We start from the raw sequence: 24131 nt of genomic DNA, 5'->3' as shown, positions 1-24131 counted from the left end.
CAAAGACATTTGGAAACCACAGCAACAGGCCCCTCCCCCAGAAGATCAGCACAAACAGCCAGCAAGCCAAGACCAAGCTTACCGATCAAGGAGAACGGGAGAACTCCAGCGCTAGGGGAATACTGCACATAGAATTCATGGCTTTTTTTTTACCATGATTCATTAGTTCATCAAAGTTAATTTTTGTTAACTGTTTTTTTTCTTTTTCTTTTTCCCTTTTTCAACCAACATCTTATCAATCTCTTAAAAAAAAAAAACATTTTTTATTTTTCATTTTTAGAGTCATATTTTATCCCTTCATAGTAGTTACCCTTATTTTTGGCATATATATATAAGTTGTTCTCTCTTTAAAATTTTGAGATACAGTTTCTTCTAACAGATAAAAATATATCCTAAATCACTAGTGTAAGGTTCTGTTCTAATCTGCTGCCTGATCACATTCTCTCCCTTTTTTTTTTTAAATCTTCTTTTTTCAAACAACTTCTTATCTTATCAAGTCCTTTTATAAAATCTTTTATAATTTTCATCTTTACAGTCATCTTCTATCCCTTCATTGTATCAACCCTTATTTTGTACATATATGTCTTTCTTCCTTTAAAATTTTAGGAGGCACTTTTTTCTAACAGACCAAAATACGCCCAAAATCTAGTGTATGGCACTGATCTATGCACTAGCCTGATCATATTTGATCACATTCTGCTTTTTTTGTATTGTTCTGTTTTTGTTTTTATCTTTTTTTTTTCTCTCTCTTTTTTCTTTCTTTCCCTTTCTTTTCCCCTGGTTTCAGGTCTTTTCTGATTTGTATACAGTATATTTGCTGGGGACGTTGCAAACCTGTTAGCATTTTGTTCTCTCATTCATCTATTCTCCTCTGGACAAAATGACAAGACGAAAAAAATCACCTCAGCAAAAAGAACAAGAGGTAGTACCATCAGCCAGGGACCTACTCAATACGGACATTAGTACGATGTCAGACCTAGAGTTCAGAATCATGACTTTAAAGATAATAGCTGGGCTTGAAAAAAGCATGGAAGTTATTAGAGAAACCCTTTCTGGAGAAATAAAAGAACTAAAATCTAACCAAGTCGAAATCAAAAAGGCTATTGATGAGATGCAATCAAAAATGGGGGCACTAACTGCTAGGATAAATGAGGCAGAAGACAGAATCAGTGATATAGAAGACCAAATGATGGAAAATAAAGAGGCTGAGAAAAAGAGGGAGAAACAACTACAGGATCACGAGGGCAGAATTCGAGAGATAAGTGATTCGATAAGATGAAACATTAGAATAATTGGGATCCCAGAAGAAGAAGAAAGAGAGAGAGGGGCAGAAGGTATATTGGAGCAAATAATAGCACAGAACTTCCCTAATGTGAGGAAGGAAACAGGCATCAAAATCCAGGAGGCACAGAGAACCCCTCTCAAAATCAATAAAAATAGGTCAACACCCTGACATCTATTAGTAAAACTTACGAGTCTCAGAGACGAAGAGAAAATCCTGAAACCACCTCGGGAGAAGAGATATGTAACCTACAATGGTAAAAATATTAGATTGGCAACAGACCTATCCACAGAGACCTGGCAGGCCAGAAAGGACTGGCATGGTATCTTCAGAGCACTAAACGAGAAAAATACGCAGCCAAGAATACTATATCCAGCTAGGCTCTCATTGAAAATTGAAGGAGAGTTAAAAAGCTTCCAGGACAAACAAAAACTAAAGGAATTTGCAAACACGAAACCAGCCCTCCAAGAAATATTGAAAGGGGTCCCCGAAGCAAAGAGAGAGCCTAAAAGCAGCAAAGATCAGAAAGGAACACAGACAACATACAGTAACAGTCACCTTACAGGTAATACAATGGCACTAAATTCATACCTTTCAATAGTTACCCTGAATGTAAATGGGCTCAATGCCCCAATCAAAAGACACAGGCTATCAGATTGGATTAAAAAACAAGACCCATCAATATGCTGTCTGCCAGAGACTCATTTTAGACCCAAAGACACCCCCAGATTGAAAGTGAGGGGGTGGAAAACCATTTACCATGCTAATGGACACCAAAAGAAAGCTGGGGTGGCAATCCTTATATCAGACAAACTAGATTTTAAAACAAAGACTGTAATAAGAGATGAGGAAGGACACTATATCCTACTTAAAGGGTCTATCCAACAAGAAGATCTAACAATTGTAAATATCTATGCCCCGAACATGGGAGCAGCCAATTATATAAGGCAACTAATAACAAAAGCAAAGAAACACATTGACAACAATACAGTAATAGTGGCGGACTTTAACACCCCCCTGACTGAAATGGACAGATCATCTAAGCAAAAGATCAACAAGGAAATAAACACTTTAAATGACACACTGGACCAAATGGACTTCACAGACATATTCAGAACATTCCATCCCAAAGCAACGGAATACATATTCTTCTCTAGTGCCCATGGAACATTCTCCAGAATTGATCACATCTTAGGTCACAAATCAGGTCTCAACCGGTACCAAAAGTTTGGAATCATTCCCTGCATATTTTCAGACCACAATGCTTTGAAACTAGAACTCAATCACAAGAGGAAACTCAGAAAGAACTCAAATACATGGAGGCTAAAGAGCATCCTACTAAAGAATGAATGGGTCAACCAGGAAATTAAAGAAGAATTAAAAAAATTCATGGAAACCAATGAAAATGAAAACACAACTGTTCAAAATCTTTGGGATACAGCAAAGGCAGTCCTGAGAGGAAAGTATATAGCAATACAAGCCTTTCTCAAGAAACAAGAAAGGTCTCAAATACACAACCTAACCCTACACCTAAAGGAGCTGGAGAAAGAACAGCAAAGAAAGCCTAAACCCAGCAGGAGAAGAGAAATAATAAAAATCAGAGCAGAAATCAATGAAATAGAAACCAAAAGAACAGTAGAACAGATCAACGAAACTAGGAGGTGGTTCTTTGAAAGAATTAACAAGATTGATAAACCCCTGGCCAGACTTATCAAAAAGAAAAGAGAAATGACCCAAATCAACAAAATCATGAATGAAAGAGGAGAGATCACAACCAACACCAAAGAAATACAAACAATTATAAGAACATATCATGAGCAACTGTATGCCAGCAAATTAGATAACCTGGAAGAAATGGGTGCATTCCTAGAGATGTATCAACTACCAAAACTGAACCAGGAAGAAATAGAAAACCTGAACAGACCTATAACCACTAAGGAAATTGAAGCAGTCATTAAATCTCCCAAGAAACGAAAGCCCAGGGCCAGATGGCTTCCCAGGGGAATTCTATCAGACATTTAAAGAAGAATTAATACCTATTCTCCTGAAATTGTTCCAAAAAATAGAAATGGAAGGAAAACTTCCAAACTCATTTTATGAGGCCACCATTACCTTGATCCCAAAACCAGACAAAGATCCCATCAAAAAGGAGAATTACAGACCAATATCCTTGATGAACATGGATGCAAAAATTCTCACCAAAATACTAGCCAATAGGATCCAACAGTCCATTAAAAGGATTATTCACCACGACCAAGTGGGATTTATCCCTGGGCTGCAAGGCTGGTTCAACATCCGCAAATCAATCAACGTGATACAATACATTAACAAAAGAAAGAACAAGAATCATATGATCCTCTCAACAGATGCAGCAAAAGCATTTGACAAAGTACAGCATCCTTTCTTGATCAAAACTCTTCAGAGTATAGGGATAGAGGGTACATACCTCAATATCATAAAAGCCATCTATGAAAAACCTACAGCGAATATCATTCTCAATGGGGAAGAGCTGAGAGCTTTTCCCCTAAGGTCAGGAACGCGGCAGGGATGTCCACTCTCACCACTGCTATTCAACATAGTATTAGAAGTCCTAGCCACAGCAATCAGACAACAAAAAGAAATCAAAGGCATCCAAATCGGCAAAGAGGAAGTCAAACTCTCACTCTTTGCAGATGATATGATACTTTATGTGGAAAACCCAAAAGACTCCACCCCAAAACTACTAGAACTCATACAGGAATTCAGTCAAGTAGCAGGCTATAAAATCAATGCACAGAAATCAGTGGCATTCCTATACACCAACAACAAGACAGAAGAGAGACAAATCAAGGAGTCGATCCCATTCACAATTGCACCCAAAACCATAAGATACCTAGGAATAAATTTAACCAAAGAGGCAAAGGATCTGTACTCAGAAAACCATAAAATACTCATGAAAGAAATTGAAGAAGACACAAAGAAATGGAAAAACGTTCCATGCTCATGGATTGGAAGAACAAACATTGTGAAGATGTCAATGCTACCTAGAGCAATCTACACATTCAATGCAATCCCCATCCAAATACCATCCACTTTTTTCAAAGAAATGGAACAAATAATCCTAAAATTTGTATGGAACCAGAAGAGACCCCGAATAGCCAGAGGAATATTGAAAAAGAAAAGCAAAGCTGGCGGCATCACAATTCCGGACGTCCAGCTCTATTACAAAGCTGTCATCATCAAGACAGTATGGTACTGGCACAAAAACAGACACATCGATCAATGGAACAGAATCGAAAGCCCAGAAATGGACCCTCAACTCTATGGTCAACTCATCTTTGACAAAGCAGGAAAGAATGTCCAGTGGAAAAAAGACAGTCTCTTCAACAAATGCTGTTGGGAAAATTGGACAGCCACATGCAGAAGAATGAAACTGGACCATTTCCTTACACCACACACAAAAATAGACTCCAAATGGTTGAAAGACCTAAACATGAGACAGGAGTCCATCCAAATCCTAAAGGAGAATACAGGTAGCAACCTCTTCGACCTCAGCCACAGCAACTTCTTCCTAGAAACATCACCAAAGGCACAGGAAACCAGGGCAAAAATGAACTATTGGGATTTCATCAAGATAAAAAGCTTTTGCACAGCAAAAGAAACAGTCCACAAAACCAAAAGACAACCGACAGAATGGGAGAACATAGTTGCAAATGACATATCAGATAAAGGGCTAGTATCCAAAATCTATAAAGAACTTCTCAAACTCAACACCCAAAGAACAAATAATCCAATCAAGAAATGGGCAGAAGACATGAAGAGACATTTTTCCAAAGAAGACATCCAAATGGCCAACAGACACATGAAAAAGTGCTCAACATCGCTTGGCATCAGGGAAATCCAAATCAAAACCTCAATGAGATACCACCTCACACCCGTCAGAATGGCTAAAATTAACAAGTCAGGGAACGACAGATGTTGGCGGGGATGTGGAGAAAGGGGAACCCTCCTACACTGTTGGTGGGAATGCAAGCTGGAGCAACCCCTCTGGAAAACAGTATGGAGGTTCCTCAAACAGTTGAAATTAGAGCTACCATTCGATCCAGCAATTGCACTACTGGGTATTTACCCCAAAGATACAAATGTAGGGACCCGAAGGGGTATGTGCACCCCAATGTTTATAGCAGCAATGTCCACAATAGCCAAACTGTGGAAAGAGCCAAGATGTCCATCGACAGATGAATGGATAAAGAAGAAGTGGTATATATACACAATGGAGTATTATGCAGCCATCAAAAGGAATGAGATCTTGCCATTTGCAACGACGTGGATGGAACTGGAGGGTGTTATGCTGAGTGAAATAAGTCAATCAGAGAAAGACATGTACCATATGACCTCACTGATATGAGGAATTCTTAATCTCAGGAACAAACTGAGGGTTGCTGGAGTGGTCGGGGGTGGGAGGGATGGGGTGGCTGGGTGATAGCCATTGGGGAGGGTATGTGCTACGGTGAGCGCTGTGAATTGTGCAAGACTGTTGAATCACAGATCTGTACTTCTGAAGCAAATAACGCAACATATTTTAAGAAAAAAGAAAAAGAAGAAGATAGCAGGAGAGGAAGAATGAAGGGGAGTAAGTCAGAGGGGGAGACGAACCAGGAGAGATGATGGACTCTGAAAAACAAACTGAGGTTTCTAGAGGGGAGGAGGGTAGGGGGATGGGTTAGCCTGGTGATGGGTATTAAAGAGGGCACGTTCTGCATGGAGCACTGGGTGTTATGCACAAACAATGAATCATGGAACACTACACCAAAACAAATTATGTAATATATGGTGATTAACATAACAATAAAAAATTTTTTAAAAAGATAATAAAAAAAAGAAATTCCATAAGTGAAAATTGATGCCAGCTCCCTCATGGCTCCTTGAATACAATAAAAATCCCTTACTCTGCCAAACTCTCTTATATCATCTGTCCCAACTCTCCTCTCCAACCTGATTTTATGTCATTCTCTCCCCCTATCTGTGGTCCAGTCATGTTGATCTTCTTTCCATTTTTCAAATATACCATGCTCCTTATTACTCAGGTCATTCTGAATCCTACTTGTTTTCACCTAAATGCTCTTTCCTGGCTCTTTCATTGATTTATGTCTGTGTGGAGGGTTCCTTCTCTTTCTGAAGCCTCAGGCTAAATGTCTTCTCAAAAAAGTCCTCACCGACCAGCTTGTCCAAGGAAATACCCAACATTGCTCTAAAACAGGGATTTAGCAGTTAAAGCAGGGATTTTGAGCACTAGGTGGACTGAGGAAACTGCCTGATTTCCAGTCTCAGCTTCATCACTTGTATGACCCCATGCAAGTAACTTAATTGTTCTCCACTATATGGGAATAACATGAAATAGTTAAACAGAGGCTGGTTTTGACAATTAAATGAATCAATAAGCATAAGAACTCAGAGTGCCTGGTCCTTTCCGTGCTCAGTAATGACTTATTTCCCTCTAACACCTCAGTTTGTACTTTGGTGTTTCATGTTTACTTACTATTTCATGTTCACACATCAAACATTGTATTTCATGTTTACTGTGTATCATATTTACTGTTCACCTACTGTTTCATAAGGCAGAGAGTTGGTTCATCCACTATTTCCATGAGGACAGAGAAGTGGTCCATAACCCTAGTACCTATAACAATGCCAGTTGCCCAGTTGCTCAGTTAACATTTAAGGAATGGAAGAATGAACATATGACTTTATATTATATCCAATTCAGTGTGTGGGGTCTAAGAGAGGCCATGCTGTTGTAGAGAAAAAAAGCTGAAGTGATTAACCATAACGATACAGCTAGGCAAGAATGTCTGAAAGGCCAAGAAGGGTCTGAGAGGCAGAACAGAGCAGTTCCCAAGATTGAAGCCATCATAAGGATCCATAGGAGGCTCACTGAGGGTGAGAGTCTATCAGGTGAAAGGATGGGAAGTTATGATAGTAAATGAAGCATCTCAGCCTCGGGTGAAGTTGAAATCAAAATGCAGTTATTTCTACCCTGGTGACCATGGTTACAGGGCAGATGGGAGTGATCAGAGTTGAGAAAACCAAGAAAAGGAGAGGACCAATGTAGCAGAAGAGTTAGTGGTATGGAATTATATTCCTTGTGTATCAGGTAGAAGGACTTCAGAAAGTAAAATGCCAGGCAAGGTATTAAAGTCACTGAGAAGAGAAGTGACAGGTAGTGACAGCAATGAGGATAGGAAAGAAATGACCCAAGTGGCACCTTTTGAGTTTCCACAGAAGTAGAAACTTTGAGTTTCTCAAGAAGACTGAGGAGTGTTGGCAGAAAAATCATACAAAGCAGCAACAAAGAGTGAAAAAAATTGCCAGCACTCCTTCTAAGTCTCGTGAGTTCAAAGAAATGGGAACATCCTGAAGTAGAGATGACACATGAGATAGTCCAGAGGAATATATTAGTGAAAGGGGCAGGCAGAATGTGGAGAGTGTTTGGGTCTTGGATGGGTCTGACCAATGTCAGAGTTGAAGAGATTCTAAGATGGTGTGATAGTCAAACCCCCTGAGTTTTGCCCTCTGTTCTAAAAAGTATGGGGAGCCACAGGCTCATTTTTAACATAATCCAGATACCATTTCTGGTAGAATGTGATGCATCTGCCCCAAGGCAGAGAACCACCTTAAGCTTGCTCAATGCCTCTCTCAATCTCAAATCTCTCTCCCCATTTTCCTCTGGCCCAGAGGTGACACAAATGTCCTGCTACAAATTGACTGAAGCCTCCTGTAGGCCTCCCCAGAAGATATCAGAAGTGAAAGGGCATAAATCAAGTCCATATTTAGGAAGGAGAAGGCACCAGAGGCTACTGACAGCATCATAACTCCCTAGGGGAAATCTCAGGCTAAAATTTGTCTAAGCAGTTGCAGGAATTTGCCATTTTTCTCATCCTTCCTCATGTGCATTGCTTGACAGCCTCTTCAGATCAGAGCCAAGACTGCAGCCTGCATTGGCCAGATCATGGGGAATACTTGGGAGAAATACTAGTGCTCAGCCCTCCCTCATTTTGAGCACTAGGTCAGGTGAATTACTTCAAATACATGCAAGGTCCTTCTGTTTCCATGGTAACCGCTCTAAGAACCGTAACAATGTCAATCATAGAAACGGTGAAATCATAACTTGAACCCATCTTGCTGACAAAGATATCTTGAGAAGTAGCCATTGCTCAGTATCAGACTTCTGCCTCTCATTTGGGGAAGAATGTTTTGTTTACATCCAATCAGTTATGGGAATAAGGGGAAATGGTGGTTAGTCATTTTCCTTCTGCTTCGCTGGGTCTACCTCTGTCTGTATTTTGCTGATATGCTTGTAACTCATTTTCCCTGCTTGAAATTATAGATGGAACAATTCGTTTTTCCACCTCTTTCCTGCATAGGTGTAAGCACTTGAAGACAAAATATTGATTTTTTTTCCATGCATTTAAAAAAAAAAGAATGGCTTATTCATTTTCATTACACTGTGCCAGTTGTTTTAATTTCTTAGTGTCTATTTTGATGAAGCAACTTCACAGTATCTAGAGAGGAAGTTCTAATCCTAGGGTGCTAAAATAAGATCCAATACCTTTTGCCTGCCCTGAGAAATGGGGCAAATATCTCAGTTGACAGATTCTTGCATCAATAGAGAAGTTAAGGAGTAATTCTCATTTCCTCCCTTCCTACTTGTGCAAAACCTACACTCTGGATTCTAAAGTGATTTCCCACAGAAGTAGCAAAATCGCATATTCATAACATCTAGAACCTACTTGATAATTCCCACCAAAAAGGTATTTTGGCACATTAATATTCAAGATCTGTTGGCTGTTTTATTTGCTTGGTTTTATTTTTTTTAATGTAAATTTTAGGACACTCTTGCCCTTCCTAATATTTTTATCTTCCCTTTATACTAGAAAGAATTTCAAAGCAAGAACATTTCTGTGAGTTTATTAGCCTTCAGTTTGGATACTGAATTGTTACAAAACCAATATTTTTTACATTTTTCTTCTTAATAACATTCTTTGACCCAGAGAGAACTAAAAAAATAAGCTATTTGATGTCTAAAATTGCAGAGATAAACTGACATTGTGTTCTGAAGGTGTCTTTTCATGAGAAAAATGGAATTTTTAAAAAATGTAATCAAGTTATACAGAGCCCCTCACCCTCAGGTCATCAGTTCAGATTTGTGGGAGGTTGAAAGTTGCACAAAGTTGTGGTGGTTGTAGACTCTCAGTGCCCTCTGAGAAATGAGCTGGAGGTCCCAAAGGAGGTCACTGCTTTGTAGTCACCACCCCATGATTGATACCCACAGGCTCACAGGGGAATAACAATTCCAACAGCAGCCCATAGATTTGGCCTAAGACTCCTCTTTAAGTTGGTCTTATGCACCCTTATGTTCACAAATGTATGTTCTTAAATGTAAGCTCCATGAGTAATCGAAGTCACTTATTTTTAGTGACTCTCGAAAGCCTTTGCTCGATATCCTGCTGAATTAATGCAGCTGAGGTGGTGACAATCTGAGAAGGATGAAGGCGAGAGAGGAAGAAGAGGGAGAGGAAGACAAAGAAAAGTAGGAGAATGAACATAAACTAAAAGGGGAAGGAGATAAAGATGAAAAGAGGCAGAGAAAGTAAAGAAAAAAGGAAAAACAAAAAAAAAGAAAAAATAAGTGGTGGGAGAAATAAGAGAGAAATGAAGGAGTAAGACAGTGGAATTCTGTCATGGTGGTGAATAAAAACCTCTCAATCCCAATAGGACTGCTGTTTGTTTTAGCATTATTTTCATAACAGGGATCTTTTTTGTATAGAAATTTCACTTTTACAGATGCTAATTTTGGCCAAAATCCAGACTTCAAAATAACCATCCAAAGAAAGGGAAGCCACTGGGGAAGATTTTTTTGCTTTCCAATCCCACAGGGAAATTATCTCTTCATCTCAAAGAGAAGTTACAAGAACCCAGAGTAGGATAGTGCAACTGTGTGCTCTAGCCCCAGGAAAGAAGCCTCACATTAATGAGGGAGATAGGGAGAAGACTGGATATGTGGTTATTACCAAATTGGACATGTATGGACCACATGCCCATCAAGGAAGCAATAATTTAAAGATTGGTTCTTGACTTGTCTAAAATCCTCTTTGTTTGGCAAATTGATATGAATGAATTACTTTGGGGATAAACAGTACCTGTATTATCCACCTCAAGAACTTAAGACAAATAGATATATTTTAGGCTACAGACAATATAAATTAATTACAGAGAACTCAAAAAATGTATATAAAGAAATAATAAACAATGTTCTAAAGGTGAGAATCAAAAATGTATATAAAGAAATAATAAACAATGTTCTGAAGGTGACAGGAACATCAAGTGAAGTATGGTAGAGCATGGGATTTGGACTTTGTAGTGTCAATAATTCTTTCAAAAGAAAGAATTAAACTGAATTCAGTTTACTCCTCTGTCCTTACCATTGTGAGGGATTTTCACTCCCCTCCTCATGAAACAAGCCTGGGAGGTGGATCTGGAGTAAACTCTTCTAGTTTCTCTTAGAACCATTTAGCCAATTTTTGACCATTTGTGGAACTAAGTTGGTTGATGAGAGTCTATCATCCTATGGCTATAGTCTTACCAGAATGTGGGGTTGATAGATTAAAAACGCTACTATTGTCTGGGATGTCTCTTCTGCTTCCTCCTGAACTTGCATTTAGATGGATTGTGATTTGGTTGTATTTTCAAACTCCAAACAGGATAAAAGTTCCTGAGCAGCAACTCTGTGGAGCATGGAGGACGCTAACCACTTCCCAGCTTCTTCATCTACTTGTAATAAGTTAATTAAGGTAAACTAAATTGTTCCTACTGCTCTCCATTCTAGCTGGAAAAAAGGAGACCTTACCCCATTCTCCAATCTAGTTGTTGTTAGAGAATCCTACATTAGAGAAGTATGGAAGAGGTTTACTTGACATTTCCCTGACACCACTAATAAAACTGACACTTGGATTGCTTTTTATTTCTCATTTTTTTCCCTAGAGGACAGAAATAGTAAGTAAATGACATCTCTATCCTTCAACAATAAAATAAGTTGCCACTTATTGAGTACTCATTATGTATCAGTTTTACATATCACATGCTTTACACACATGCTTCTAATTCTAACAACTCTGTAATATAGATGTTATCCTTTTTTTCATTATGAGGTCAAAAAAGATTAAGTAACATGCCCAAAGTCAGAGGACTATGCAGAATCTGAACCATAACTTAAAATTCAATTTTGTAGTTCTGAAATCCTTAGCTTCAATAAATAATAAATGTCTCCCAAATATCCCTTACTATTTCTCTCAAAAACTTACTAGAGGACTTCTGATCAAATTGAAGATTCTACAGAAGTGCTTTGTCATTTCTCCCTCCCAAACATCACAATGATTTAAAAGTACAAAAAGGCATAACACCGAATGCCAAGAGAATGGCTAGGAAGATAACAGCAACAAAATTTTGGAAAGTAGAAAGCAGATAGAAAGGTAGCAGCTGACCTATCAGACCCATGATGGTTGAATCCTAAACTGACTATGAGGGTGGCCCAGAATCAAGCCTGTGCATGTGGAAGAACTCGAGGAAACTCAAGAATTTGTGGCTCAAGGTACTTTTGAAAGTTGGGGTGTGGTTGGGACGGAAACAAGGGATTTAGCTTGAAGTCTGGATTAGAATTTGCAGCTGGGTAGTGATCTCTATTCCTATCCCAGCAGACAACTAGATGTACGTTCTATAAAGAGACTGAACCAGAGACTCTTGTCTTGAGATCACTGAACAGAGCTGAAGGGCAGGAGTGACTAGTGTCTTGCTCTTTGAGCAAACAGCCCACATCACCAGATACTTCTGGGAAAATTTCTGGTTTGAAAGAGACCAAAACAACAAAAAGTAAAAGGATCTCAGAGGAAAGAAAAATAATGCAGGAGACAGAAGAAAACATCTCCAAAACACTGCCCTCTCCACAGAAATAAGAAAAAAATAAAGCAAGAGTATGCATCTATTAACAAAGAGTCAATCTGCATAAAATGAAAGCTTTTGAAATTAAAAATAAGTAAGCAGAAATAAAATCAATAGAAGGGTTGGAAGGTAACACTGAAAATCTCTCTCAGAAAGTATAAAATAAAGAGAGGAAACTAGGGGGAAAAGAAAAGCAAAATAGAGCCATAGTTTGGAAGTTCTAGGGAAGAGAATAGAGAAACCAGAGGAGAGAAAATTCAGGGTCATTCTTCCCTTTTCCTGAAGAATAGCACAAAATTACAGCCAAATGGCTCCATTGTCCTGTCCTGTAGAATCTAAGAGGTCAGAAAGCCTTCCTTCCTTTTGTCCCATCTCCATCCCCTTTCAGTTAAAGTTGGCAGTGTTTCTGCTGGGAAAATCCTGCCTCTAGGTCTGGCTTCTGCTGAAGTGGCTGATTAAATTCATGGTTCATATCCATACTAATTTCCTTATCGAGTGGTTGTCCAACCACACCCTTCAGAAGTTTTCTCTCTAGTTTATGGTTTTTGGTTTTGCTGGGGTTTTTGCAATATAAATAGGCTGAGAATTTTCTAAATTTTCCAGTTCTGGTTTCTTCCACTCAACAATTTCTTCTTTAATTCATCTTTCTCTTCTCACAATCTATTATAGCAGTCAGGCGGACCCGGGATGCGTCTTCAGTATTTTGCTTAGAGAGGGTCTCAGTTAAATATCTCATTTCATTAATCACAAGTTCTACTCTCAAAAAAACAGTGGAACACAAGTTTTACATTTCCTCCAGTTTCCAATAACATGTTCTTCATTTCCACCTGATACCTCACGAAAATGACCTTTAACATCCATATTTCTACTAACATTCTGATCCTAATTATTTATTACACATTCTCTAAGAAAATGAAGGCTTTCTCCTAGCTTTCCTCTTTCCTTTGAGTCCTCAACAGAATCACCTTTAACGTCCATATTTCTACCAACAGTCCCTTCATGGAAATCTAGACTTTTTCTAGCTGAACCTCAAAACTCGTCCAGCTTCTACCCATCACCCAATTCCAAAGCTGCTTCCACATTTTTAGGTATTTGTTAAAGTGGCACCTCACTTTTTGTTTCCAAAATCTGTCTTACTCATCTCAGGCTAACATAACAAAATACCACAGACTGGATGACTTACAAAACAAATTTATTTTCTCACAGTTCTGCAGGCTACAAGTTCCAGATCTGGCAGGGTTGGCTTCTGGTGAAACCTCTCTTCCTGGCTTGCAGATGGCCACCTTCTCACTATGTCCTCACTTGACAAAAAGAAAGAGAAATCTCTTCTTCTCCACCAGTCCTGTTGGATTAGGGCTGCACTCTTAGGAGCTCATTTAACCTTAATTACTCCTAAAAACTATCTTTGAACTACAGTCACACTGGGGATTAGGGCTTTAAATAGTAGAGGACAGAAATCTCTAAGAGGGATGCATCCAAACATACACACACACACACACACACACACACACACACACACATATATATACACACACACACATCTATATATATATATACACACACATCTACATATATACACACATATATCTACATATACACACATACATACACACACACACATACACAAATCTGTCTATATATCTATCTGATAGATTATCTGAGTAATCTAAATATAAAAGGAAGAGATACATTCATTTGGCAAAGAGTTCAGGGATGAATTAGTGATATGTACACAGAAAACTAATTAAACAAAAAGGTTTGGACCGTGACTAAATCCAGGGAAGTGGGGGGGGGGGAGCTATACTTCCCCCATCCCCCAAAAGGGAAATGTAATCATAATATACCATGCGACTCAGGTATAAATAATGTTCATTTAGTCATAATTGTATAAACACTGAATTTGTTTTTAGATCTCAAGTGCAGATGGTTGAGTTAACCATACTCTTCAATCCCTGGCTCACCAGTATTGGGCTTGGTGTGGCCCCTGTCTTATTTGTATATTCCCCCTTATTTCCATTTCCCCCATATGCAAACACTTTGATATGTTTGAAGTGTATCATTTCATTTACACATTCTTTTGAAATGGGGTATTATTTGCATACATTTTTAATTTACAGAAGTTGTATTTTGCTATATATCCTATTCCTTTTCTCACCTTTTTCATTCAGCACTATTTTTTAGATCTATGTATATTGCTGGGTATACATCTAATTCATTGCTCCTAATTCACAAGTATATTCCTTAATGTATAGCCACCATATGTACTTATCAACAACTCTATTGTTTACAACTTCTTGCTACCTCAAAGGAAACGGAATTTCTGTAGGATGCACATCTTGGAGTGTGACAGAGTTGACTAAGTAGTGATAGAGAGCCGTCCAGAATTGCTAACCTGGTCTATATGCCCACCAGTGGTACTTTGCAGATCTTGTACTGCCACATACCTCCCAACCCTTAGTACTATCCAGCTTTCCAATTATGGCCAATCCTAAAGGCATATATATAGTATTTTAATCTCTTCATTTTTCTAATCACCAATAAGTTTAAGCATCTCTTCATCTGTTTGTGAACCATGTGGGTTTTTTTCTTTTTTGAATTACCTATTCATACTTTTACCCAAGCTTTTACTACTTTCTTATCTCTTCTTTTTTGATTTGCAGAAATTCCTTTTATAGTCTAGAACTTGGTCTCTTTTAACTTAACTCTTTTAACCAAGCAAACAAGAACACAAGACCATTAGTAATTCCATGAAAACTAGAAGTTACACGGGAAAGGAAATTTAATCAAACTCATTAAATGACTCAGATGTAAATAATATTTGCATAGTCATAATAACATAAACACTGCATCTTAATCTAACAAAAATTACTATAAGATGGAAAGAGGAAAAGTGAATGGAAGGAAAATGTAAGGATAAAAGCTAAATGTCATCTTTTATGTTAGGAAGATAATAGAAAACTCTTATGGGTTGAGTTGCTCCCCCCTCCCTCCACGATCCACCCACCAAAGGCCAAAAATCTATGTTGAAGTTCTAACCCCAAGTACCTCAGAAATAGAGTCTTTAAGATGTAATCAAGTAAAAGTGAGATCATTAAGTTGGGCTTTAATCAATATGACTAGTGTTCCTATGAAAAAGGAGGAATTTGGACACAGAGACAAACATGCAGAGAGAGAAGGCTGTGTGCAGAAGACACAGGGAGAACGTCATATGAAGATGAAGACAGAGATCAAGGTGCTGCATCTATAAGCCAAGGAACTCAAAAGATTACCAGCAAACAACCATAAAACTAATACATATGGAACAGATTCTCCCTCATAGCCCTCAGAAGAAACCAACTTTGCTGACACCATGATCTCAGACTTCCAATCTCCAGACTACAGAATAAATTTCTGATGTTTAAGTCATCAAATTGTGGCACTTTGCTAAAGCAGCCCTCAAAAATTAATGCAAATAGGGGTGCCTGGGTGGCTCAGTCATTAAGCGTCTGCCTTCAGCTCAGGTCATGATCTCAGAGTCCTGGGATCGAGTCCCATATCGGGCTCCCTGCTCAGCGGGAAGCCTGCTTCTCCCTCTCCCACTCCCCCTGCTTGTGTTCCCTCTCTCACTGTGTCTCTCTGTCAAATAAATAAATAAAATCTTTAAAAAAATTAATGCAAATAGCTAGATAAGTAGATAAAGAAATATTAGTATATACATGATGTCCTAAACATGGAGGCAGCCATAAATGTAATTGATTGCCTCTGGGAAGTGGGAATGGGAATAGGGATGGGAGATGGGGGAAGCAGGAGATTTCTGTTTTCCATTTTAAGTCATGTAAAACTACTTGACTTGAACTATGTGTACTTACAACTTTTATAAAATATAGCCATATTTTAAAGAAGATAAGTTTCTATATTTTTACTACTTTCACAGCATCAAAGACTTTTTGTTCTTTTTTAATTATGTGATGTTAATCACCATACATTACATCATTAGTTTTTGATGTAGTGTTCCATGATTCATTGTTTGCATAGAACACCCAGTGCTCCACGCAGAACGTGCCCTCTTTAATACCCATCACCAGGCTAACCCATCCCCCCACCCCCTCCCTTCTAGAACCCTCAGTTTGTTTCTCAGAGTCCATAGTTTCTCATGGTTGTTCTAAGAAAATGCTGGTCTTTAAGTTTCAAAGTGCATTGCTGTAAGGCTTCATGGTCTTGTATAATACCGAACTAGTCTTGGACTGGGGCCTAAATCCCAGCTGTTATTAGCCCGCAAAAGCATTTACATTTTAAGAGTTTGGATGGTAAGCAGCAGAGCATTATGGAAATACAAACTTCAGAGAAAGATCGAAAGGGGTCTAAGTCCAAATGCCCCTGCTTATTAAGTCATATGGCCTGAGGCAAGTCAGTTTAAACCTCACTACCTCAATTTCTTCATCTGTACAATTGGATAACAAGACAGCACTTCATGGGATTTTCAATAAGAAACACTTAGCACAATGCCAGGCTCGTGATAAGCACTTGATAAATGGTAGCCATATGGTTATGATATCCATATTAAGAAGATTTTCCATTCTTTGCAACTATATCTTCAGTCACTGGTCCCTTCTACTCTCTTATCCTTCAATCTTTATTTAAATCATTAGTCAATTTTGCTCTCTGGTTAGATGATGATGTAGAACAAAATCTCTGGTTTTAAGTCCTACATCTGCAAACTACTTGACCTCTGCACTAAGTCACTTAAATTTTCTCAGCCCCAGGTTCCTCAACAGTAAAGTAGGTTAAATAATACCTACTGTCGTGATTAGGTGAAATAATGAACATGGAAGTGCCTGATGCAACAGCTAGCAGAGTACAAATGCTGGGTTTGTGATGGCACAGGGCAAACTGACAGGCAAGTCCATTTCCCAACATATAAAATTAAATATTATATAAACACAACACCCCATATTCTTTAGCTATTTCACAGAAACACTTCGTGAATATTTAAGAGCCCATTCCACTCTTCAAGAGGATACTTGAGAGACAGGAGGTGTAAATATAGGAGACATCCATGAATATCCAATGCCTTTGCTTCATAAAATGCCACAGAATTAGATTTACCCAGTGTTCTAAGCAGAGCAAATTGTCCAGGTTTTTTTAATTGAATTAATTTCCAATGAAATTCAAAACTTTGCAATACAGGACAGTCTTATCCAAATGCAAGGTAATACGAGTAATCCGTAATATTTAAGAAATCTGTGGCAAAGCTTTAAACAAGCACATTTTTGTGAAACGCATTGCCCACGTTTCTAAAACAATTCAACTTACAAAACTTCAAATTTACAAAACATCTAAAACTCCCACCACTAAAGGATTCTCAGACTTTTCAATGAATTCCATCAAACAGTGATCTGATTTACAGAAATCTGCCTGACAGATAAATCTTCAGGAACACAACTACTGCCCAAATGAGTAACACAGTTAGAACAAGATTTCCCCTGCTTTGATGCCCATTACCAAAGTGAATAGGGGCTGAATTTAAATCACCATGTCACTGCCAGAATAGTCTCTTTCCCTCTTGTCCTCATCACTGCTGTGGTGTCCTGTCAGGGAGAAGATCTAGGGCTCTCTAAATAGTTGAGTTCAGCAATCTTCTAAAATGCTGATGCAGCTCCCTTGGCTAAGTGAACACAATATTTCTGTGACAACCTTCCATAATCCAAGGAGCAGCTCTCTTAGGTCAGCAGAGGTGATAGTGGTTCCCTGTCAACCAGGAGAGATCACTCCAAATTTTCATTCTTAACTGGGAAGAATTGTCCCCTTTTGTGTTTGGATAAAATCCACACCTTAGCACAAAGCACTGAAAGGCATCACTGCAATCTATTTTCCCTTATGTCTCTTCCACGCCTAGGACTATATCCCCACACATGGGCTTGATGTCTCATTATACAATATGGTAAGCCACTGAGCACACTCAAATTCATTTTGGTGTTCTTGTCCATCAAATTGAATTCAACCTTACACTAGTCCATCATAATAAAGATACAGTCCTTTTTGGTTTGTAAGTCACCTTGATATACTTCCTATCATTGGTTGTTTCCAGATATTATATTAATATTGTCATCTTCATAGTACAGGTAGGGAAATCAGTTTTTGAACATGGTTCTTTTGTTGATGAGCCTCCCCAAATGCTGCATCCAGATCAATCACCTTGTTTGTGATGCGAGCAGAGCACAGCAAAGCCATGTGTCTCCTGTCAAGGTACATCCAGGTCCCAGTCACTCCTCTATCATCCACTGAAGCCCAGTTAACGTTCTGATCTTGCCTACATAATACAAGCACACATGTCTACTTAGGAGGAACGCAGGCAACAACCAGCTGCACAGGGCTGTCAGAACTTTGAAAGCTCAGGAGACACATAGGACTTCTGTGTGAAATGGATTACATTTTAGTTGTGACAAGAAATGACATTTGTTGAGTACTTAAACCATGTGCCAGGTACTATATTTATTACTTTCCATGTATTAGCTCATGTAATTCTCAAAACAATGTGGTAGTTGCTGTTATCATCCCTATTTTCAAATGAAGAATGTATTAGTTAGGGTTCTCCAGAGAAACAGAACCAATAGGATATTGGTTATCATGATATTGGACTTATCATGAGGAATTGGCTCACACTACTGTGGAGACTGAGAAGTCCATGATCTGCCATCTGCAGGATGGTGCTCAGGAAAGCCAATGGGGTAATGTCAGTCCAAACTGGAAGGCCTGAGAACCAGGAGCCCTGATGTACAAGTGCAGAAGACGGATGTCCCAGCTCAAGCAAGAGAGCAAATTTGCCTTTCCTCTGCCTTTTTATTTTATTCAGGCCCTCGATGGATTAGATGATGCCCACCCGCATTGGGAGGGTAGTCTTCATTCAGTCTACAGATTCAAATGCTCATCTCTTCCAGAGATTCCCTCACAGACACACCCTAAAATAATGGTTTACCAGCTGTCTGGGCATCTTGTAGTTGACACACACAATTGAACATCACAAGGAAACAGAGATTAAACTGCTTACTCAGATAGCTGATGCCACACCAGGGCTCCAAATCTCCCTGCTTTACAGTTCCCACCAATACCCAATCTGCTTCATACCCCTTCTAAAAACAAAATGTCCGCAAATGGTTCCTGACAGTCATATGTTACCCCAGTCCAAAGTTGATATGTCCTCACACTTGGAAATCAGGACTTCTCAGAGGAAATTGGGAGCATCTGCCCATCACCATTTGATAGTCACAAAATCAACAGTCCATTGCAATGCTATTGTCTGTTATGTCATTTTAATCAACTTGGCTTTTTGCAGCACAAAATATTTCTGAGGAGAGATGGATTTGAGAACATTTTGTTTTCCACTTACAGGTCTCAAGATTCACCTATTTGGTTTGTGATTTAACATCCTGAAGCTAGATGTGCCTACACTGTGCTAAAGATTTAAAACTGAACAAAACAGTTCCTCTTCATTAGGGACCTGCACTGAGAAGTGACAGGCAGGAGGCAACCAACTATAACACAATAAGTACAAGATTAATGGTATAAACCAAGTGCTTTGGTGACCAAGAATAAGGAAAAAGTAATGTATTCATTGCAAATGGCAGGGCTAAGACTTCATCAAGGTTGTAGTATTTGAGCTGGGCTTTGAAGGTGGTCTAGGAGTCTACCCTTGAACTCAAGGGGAGGAGAAGGGCATCCCAGGCAAAGTCACAGTCAAGGAATGACTGAATCCTAAGGTATGTTGAATATGGCGGAGGGCACGTTTTGAAATAAGACAGCACACAGCTACAGGGAACGACTACGAAGAACCCTACGTTCATGACTATCATGAGATTTGCCTAGTGTTTCAATCTGGCGCTTTCACCTTCGCTCGGTACCTAAATTAACCCTGTAGAGTTGCTACTATTTTCTACTCTTTTCAGAAGGTAAGAGAGGTTAGGCCCAAGTCCTCACAGTCAGAGCTAGAACCTTTATGGTCTTAGGCCTCTAAATCCCATACTCTAATACTTGAAAAAAATCAGACTGCCACGGGGAGGTTGGAAAGTGCAGGGAAGAACCTAGGGGAAGATCTCTCTGAAACGTTCAAACTGAATTGAATTCTATGCTTTTGGTTGTTGGCCCTCTGCAGATAGGAGCAAAGGGCCAGCAGCTACCCACCATAAGCCACTCCTCCTAACCCTTCCTTGAAAGTTCTATCCAGATCCATGGTGCCTCTCTCAAGAGTGGTAGCAGCTGAGAATAAAATGATGGAATGTGATGGAGATGGAAAAAAAGGCTGAACTCAATTTCAGGATTTCCTTCCTTGGCTCCTTCATTCCTTTAATTTGCTCATCCAAAGTTGGTTCCAGCAAGGTTTATTTATGTGTTTATTATTTACTTACATATTGCCTCATTCCAAAGAATCTGAAACCATTCTATGTGTGGTGAAATACTCATTTAAAAATCATTATGAGAGAGAGAAGGAAGGGAGGGAGGGAGGGAGGGGGGGGGATAAAGGAAGATTACTTTAGAACACGAGAGACAAGGCAAGGGAAAAACAAGATATGGTTAAGTGAGCAATGGGATCGCTACCACAGCTCTGTTTAAGCTGTAAATTTAGCTCCAAGCTTCCTGGCGGACAAAGCAAAATCAGAAACCTAATGTGTCCTTTTAACCACTATAAGAAAACATATAAGCTCCTCTCGAAGTATTTCCCAGTAATTAACTCTAAAATGAATTTTTTGGGGGGCACCTGGGTGGCTCAGTCAGTTAAGCATCCGACTCTTGATTTTGGCTCAGGTCATGATCTCAGCGCCGTGGGACTAAGACCCTACTTGGGGCACCGTGCTGGGCATGGAGGCTGCTTGAGATTGTCTCCCTCTGCCCCTCCCCACCCCCCTCACGCAGGTGCATATGCACTCTCTTGCTCTCAAAAAAATAATTTTTTTGTTTTTCTTATGAAGTGTGCTACAAGTGACTCTGAGAAATGCAGTGAATAATATTTACAGTGAGATTTGCTCAGTACTGTAAATGCAGTGGAGAGTTCCACCAGGCAGCTCAGAAGTCTTGGCCTCCATCAGTACACATTTCTTCCTGTTTCTCAGAGCACGCTGCCCTGGCACTCTCCCCTTCTCTCTGTCTCTGGGAGCTCCTCCTTGCCTCAGAGGGCATTTCACATTGGATGGCTGCTTTTCTCCCACTTGTCGGCAACATATTTTTCAAATTAGCACTTGGGAGCTTTGAGGGAAACCCTGACATTGTTGAGAAGAGAGTGAGAGGCCAAAAAAAAAAGAGAGCGAGATCTGCTTTTTTCTCAGCTTGTTATAAATTTGCAATACAAGCAAAGAAAAATAAACACCCAGATTCTGCAACTGATACAGAAGTTCCCTGGCTTGATGTGGTACCAAAGCTTGGTCTTCCCCCAGACCCTCTGCTCTATCCAAGCAGGGAGTTGTTTCTCATTCTGAAAGGATATGGCGTAGGCTTCTCTCCCACCCACCCCCATGTGTCTTCATTACCACGTTTCCCTGTGGACAGACAAGAAGTGGATGGACAATACATGAAGAGAATACCTTACCCAGCAAGCCACATCAGTTCCTGGTTTGTGAGAAATGTTTGCTTCTGAGGCTGCACTTTTAACTCAGTGAGACGTCTCCTGTGAGAAGGAGGGGAGCTCAAGAGGCCCAGCTGACCATCATTAGCAAATGGGCCAAGCGTTCCTACCAGGACCTTCTGCCTGGACTCGCTACCGCCCCTTATAAGGACTATTCCCATCTTGACTAAGGACTAAAAATGGGAAAAGGGCAAAAAGGAAGGTTTTCTCTGACAAGAAGCTGGAAATCACTTAAGAGAAGTGATTTCTTCATCTTGATTAGGGTAGAGCAGAGTAGAATGGTGGAGGGATTTTGTAGTTAAAGGACTCCTATTTGAATCCTGACTCAGGCAATCGTCTATAATGTCCTGGGGCAAGTACTTTTACCTCTTTGAACCCCAGCCCCCTCCTCCATAAAATGGGGATAATGCCTTGGTAGCTGTAGAAATTTAGAGGATATTTGTGAACATGTTTTAACTGCTCAGCACTACGCAAATTCTAGTTGTAATATATGAGCGTAGGAAAATGTTCTTTCTCATAAACCCCAGCAGTTGACAACAGAAGATCTGGTTTCCAGACACCCCCAGCCCAGACCCTCTGGAGCTAATGTTTCCAGGCTGAGTTGTTTTAAGCCAGTGCCTCACCCTATCTGAGCCTCAGTTTCCTGCAGTGAAAGTATTGACAAAGGAAGTCACCTCAGAGCACAAGGCCGCTGTGAGAATCAAGTGACACTAAACATCAGGAAGTACTTTGACAACTGTAAAATGCTAGACAAATATTAGTTGTTAATATCATTAAGGAACAGCCCAAAGGCCTGAGCTCTGGAGCCAGCTTTGAATGTGTCTTTGCCCTTGGCGTTTTCTCAATTGAATTTATCCTACTCTGCTACAAGCTGTCTTTTCCTTTGACAGTTATTTAATTCCTTCCTCAATAACCAAGTTCCCTGAGTGGATCCCCAGAATCCATGGGGGGAAATCTATCTATTCCTACCTTTGCAAACTTATACTGGGCAAGACACAGAATAAATAACCAAGAGAGCTGAAGGAAGATAAAGTAAAATGGAAAGAATATGGATCTTGAGGTTGCAAGATTTGTTTCTGATGCCCAGTGCTGGCTGAGTGACCCAGAGCCTCTTGGCTTCCCTGAGCTTTAGTTTCTTTTTCTAAAAATGGGCCTGATCATAATGACACCTGCCCCATGACTTGTAGTGAGGATTAAATAACATCCACTCACAGTGTTGTACAAATGTAGCCATTATTTAAAAGGAAAGGATACTTTGACAATAAAGATAGCTACTACTTAGTGAGCACCTGTTATGTGCCAGGTACCATAGATAGCACTCTCTATGTGTTATTGCACCAAGTCCTCCCACTATGAGATGGGCATTATCCCCATTTTACAGATGAGAAGGCTCAGGAAGTTTAGAAAGTAAGTGGTAGAGACAGTGCTGGATCCCAGGTTTGTTTGATTACAAAGCTCATGTTCTTCCCACTATTTGATTTCTTCCTATAAACTAATATCAGCAATAATACAACTTCTCAGGATTCACTTACTAGCATAAGAGTGGACTTCTAGGTGCTTTGTGTTCACAGTAGACTTTCAATGCATGTTTTCTTACTTGTCTTCCCACAGAAGCAGACTTCCAGGAAAGGATAGGAGTGCAGGTAGTTTGAGAGTAATCCCAGGGAACAGCAGTGGGGGAGTGCAGACATGAGTCACTCAAGGGTTTATTGCTACACAAGGAATTTTATTCCCCTGGGGAACTCTGGGGATGCTACAGAAGATGCACCTCAGATATCCATGAATTAACCCTGAGACACATGAGCTAAAAACATGCTTATTGCATAATGCTGAGATTTTTGTGGTTATTGAATGCTCTGAAGCGAAAGATAACCGTTACAAAATTTGTACTTTATTCTTCTATGCTAGCAGCAAACATTCATTCAAAAAAAGGAGTTCATCAAACATTTCCTAAGTGGCTGCCTCAGGTCACCAACTGAAATTGTTCATTTACTAATCACTTCTCATCCTTCCCTGAACTGTGAACTCCATGAAGCTTTGTCTTGCTCAGGAGCTTTGTCTTGTTCACCCCTATATCCCAAGTGCCCAGCACAGTGTTTGTCATAGAGCGGTGTTCAATAAATATTTAGTTGATTGAATGACTATCAGCTATTGTACTATAGATCACATATATTCAAATGGCATTCTAATTATACTCAACTTACTGGAGTAGACAAAGGCATATACCCAACTGTAACTGAGTCCTCTTATCATATTATGGAGGCACAGAAGAATAAATAGTGC

This window comes from Eumetopias jubatus, unplaced genomic scaffold (genome assembly GCF_037043125.1).
Source record: "Eumetopias jubatus isolate StellerSeaLion01/CBP00866 unplaced genomic scaffold, mEumJub1_p1.0 scaffold_15, whole genome shotgun sequence".
Lineage (NCBI taxonomy): Eukaryota > Metazoa > Chordata > Mammalia > Carnivora > Otariidae > Eumetopias > Eumetopias jubatus.
The sequence above is the reverse complement of the archived record's forward strand: the minus strand, read 5'-3'. Positions refer to the sequence as shown.